This window comes from Silene latifolia, chromosome Y, assembly GCF_048544455.1.
Source record: "Silene latifolia isolate original U9 population chromosome Y, ASM4854445v1, whole genome shotgun sequence".
Taxonomy (NCBI): domain Eukaryota; kingdom Viridiplantae; phylum Streptophyta; class Magnoliopsida; order Caryophyllales; family Caryophyllaceae; genus Silene; species Silene latifolia.
This window is the reverse complement of record NC_133538.1, coordinates 272,834,556-272,838,612: the sequence shown is the minus strand read 5'-3', so window position 1 is coordinate 272,838,612 and position 4,057 is coordinate 272,834,556.

Below are 4,057 nucleotides of genomic sequence, written 5' to 3'. Positions count from 1 at the left end.
CATATATTTGCCCTATTCATAATATCAGTGTGAGCGTTTTCCAGGGAGGAGCCCAATGTCATATTATAAGATCATGCAAGAGTCGAAATGTCCATGTAAAGTCCTTTGTGCTACGCCGTTATGTAAATCTCATCCATATTGTTGCATTTTCCCTATGCCCATGTTGTTTTGGGATTTGATTCATTGTAGTTTAATGTTACTTGACGGGAATTGTATAACACCCGCGAAATTTCCGCTTTGGCGCTTATAATTTAATTAGGCATTTTATAATTTTATTTATATTTTAAATTCGTTTTTATAAAAATGTCGCTTTACTTGAATAATAATAATAATAATGTTGACAATAATAACCGTCTTAGGTGTGTGGTAGGCTTTGAGACGTGTTTTAGTGCGACCGACTCAAGTTGAGTCGTTGGGCCAAGTTAGGTCCCATTGGGCCTCTTTTTCCCATTTTCTACATAAACCCTTCTCCTTCATATCCTCCTTCCTTCTAAATTTCAGAATTTCCTCCTCTCATACAAACTCTATTAAACCTGCAAAAGCACAAACCTTAAGCCAGATGCCATTTCTTCGTTTCTCATCGATTTTCTTTGTTTTTCGCGCATACTTCCTCCTCTATCCCTCCTCCATCTGCTGAGGTAAGAAAGGCGAGCTCTTGTTGAGGTTTTCCGAGATGTCATCTTAAGGGGATTTCGATTTTGGGAGATTTGAAGAGCAAATAAGGTAACGGTGATGGGTTACTCGACAAAGTTTCAAATTTGCATGCTTTGGTTGTTAATTTAGTCTTCCAAAGGTTTAAAATCTGAATTTCGTTTGTGTTTTGCTTGAATTTTGGTTGAATGGTGTTCTCACATGAATTTCTCATATGTTTGGATGAAAGTTTCAAGCTTTATTGTCTTAAATCCGTAATGGTTGAATTTCCATCTCAAATACGATGTTTTTTTGAGTTAGAATCATGCTAGAAGATGTAAACAATTGTTGTGGAACGATTTTGGTTGGTTTCAAATTGTTTGGGGAGTCAATTTAGGTTAAAAGTGCATATAGGTACTCCCAGCCGGCGGGCAGGCGGCCGGTACCCCCCACTGGCTGGGAGATCACTGTAAGTTTTTGCTAGTGTTAATTGTTAAGGTACTTCCAGCCGTTGGGCAGGCGACCGGTACCCCAACAGGCTGGGAAGTCCCTGACCTTTTTAAATAAATTTTGATATATGAGGTGTTGTCCCAGCCGGTGGGCAGGCTGCAGGTACCCCACCCGGGTGGGAGTCCCCTGATGGTTTTTCTTCACTTGTAACTTCTATTAATCATTGATTTAATTATTCATCTTTCTCATGATTGGTAAGTGGTCAATTTAGGAATTGTTTACGTTATGATCATGTAAATTATGGTTGCTCTTATTTGTGACTCGAGTGTGACGTTTTACATGGTGTGACGACTTGACATTCCTTATTTATCCCTTTCGGACCTTTGGTTACGGTTATGTGTGCCATGTTTTCGGATTGGGTTATCCTTCCGCCTTTCTTCGGACCTTTGGTTACGGTTATGTGTGCCATGTTTCCGATTAGAGGTTACTTGACCTTTAGTTATGGCTATGTGTGCCATATTTTTAGTCTTCGATGCGATTGGTATATCGTTTGTCGAATCGGGTGACGTCCGTCCCAAGAGTCTGGATCCAGGCTTTGACTAGGACCGTATTATTATCGTCGTCCTACCAGAAGGTTGGAGTCTTGGTTGTTGTCTTGTGAGTCCATGCTAAGCATATGTCTTACGCTTGTGAGTCGAGTAAATATGAAATTGGTTGACCTAGTTATTCTACTTGGTTGAATGCATATCTATTCTTAATGTATAATGCCTATCTGCTTTTGAATGTATTATGCCTATCTCAGTATGATTATCATTTATATCTCCTTGTTCATTATTAATCAAGTATGATGTAGGATCAATATGTTTAATTAAGTGCCTGTTTACTTGAATTTTGACATATTGTGGCTGGGAGAACCCTGAGTTGCTCCCCACTGACTGTGGCATTCATGTTTAATACATGAATGACAGGTGATAGTGTTGCTTCTTGGGGGTGGAGACGTTTGAGCTAGCGAGCATTGCACTTACAACGATTGACCTTCCTCGTTGTAGTTTAGAAGTGTACATAGTTTCTATCGTCTAGTTTTATTTAGGGATTAAGATTCCGCTCACCTTTCTAAGTTGTATTTTGTGTAAAAGCTTTATTAAAACCCAACTTTTTGGTTTGTATAGTGACTCCGCGGTTTTCAATATCAAATTTTTTAAAATCTCGCTTTTTCGCTGCAAAGTTTGCATTTTCTTTTCGTAGAAATCTGGGGGTGTCACAGTTGGTATTAGAGCTATAATGCTCCCGACGCACACACGTGTACCCTAAACATAACTTGAACTTGACTGTGAATAATGAATGAGAGATGGGTAGAAATAAGGACCTAAGTTGGTAGTCTATTTGTGTATGACTTGCGGTAGGTTCTAACATGTTTGTTGATTGTCTATGATTGTTTCTTGTATTCTTGGATCGACAAACCCTGAGCTTAACCTTGTGACGATCAAGTCTTGGTACCTATTGGCGAGGATTGAAGATGTGTTCCACGTATGAAGAATGGTTTTTACTTCCTTGAAGTTGTTTATCGTTCTCAATGTACCATGATTTATTCTTTGCCTCTTGATACCTACCATTCTTCTAAACCCTCTTTTGTTTTACCTTGGAAGCTACCCTTGTATCTTACCGTCCTATCTTTTTTTTTCTTGCTTACCCTTGACACTTTGTAAGTTTTTCCCCTCCTTTTTGTGGGATGTCAACCTTGGTTGAATGTTTTAGCTTTTGGGGAGTTTATTTGTGGTTGACCCCTACCCCTTGTTTTGAGAGAATGTATGGCTGAGAAAGTTTTGGTAACATGGTGAGACACGCCTTGGTGATCCTTATGCTTGATTGCTTAGATATAGAGTAAGTGTGTTCGGTTGGTGGAATTTTTGGGTATAAGTGTGAGTTGTACCGTTACTAAGGTTGTAATTTGATATTATTTGGCTCTCGAAAGTATTCGAGTTGAGAAAGACTTAGTATTAAGAAGCCTTTGTTAATCCTATGAACTTGGAGTCTTGAGGTTGTGTGGTGAGAATCTAAGATAACGGGGTAGTGTTACAGTTGAGTGTAGTTCCGCATTTGGGAATCCATTATAGGTGAAAGAGGTAGATGAGCTTGAGATCTAGTCGATCTGTCGACTTGGGTGATTGCGTACCTTTATCCTATGAGGTTTTGGTAGAGTGGAGTTCTATGAAATGCGATTCTTAAGAGTGATGGGTTGGCTTTTTATTACGTAATTTGAATCGAGGACCTTATGAGAATTTTGAATAGCTTATTTCGGAATATTTACGAGTTTGAGTGTGTGGGGAATCCCTAGAACCTTAGGAGTGAAACCTTGTTATAGAGACCCTTATGTTTTAGAAAGTGCGTGGGTTAAGCCTTACATCCTCCCTCGTGCCGTTTACCGTTTCCCCTTCCTTTCTTGCATTTTTTTTCGTTGAACTTAATTTCTAAGAAGAAAAGTTTATTTGTTATCTCCTTGTCTCGGATACCCCCCAACTCTAATATCTCTTACTTGTTGCTAGCCGTTATCTTTATAATACGACTCCTTTAATTTCACATCTTGTCATGTTCATGTGTCCTTTTGAAAATTCCTATCGTTTTCTGACCCCGGTTTTACTTTTTGTTTTGCTTAGTGGAGTACTTACGTTGCTAGATACGTTGTAGAGTGGGTGAAATGTTCTTTGAGAATTCTTTGTGGGCTCTGATTTTGTCGGATTGGATGAAAAGAATTTGTATTTGTATATGACCATGGGGAATGGGAATTTGAATTTGGATAGAACCACAAGGATAGTGGTAGTGTAAGTTCTGGATAGTTTCGTGTTTGAGGAATTGTTGATGTAAGCTTGGAAGAGAATACCTTTAAGATGTTGATGACCAAAAATAGATTAGTGATTCGGTTTGACGCTAGTTGGATATGGGTATATCTTTGTTAGTAGTTTAGATCTTGTTTTTGGGG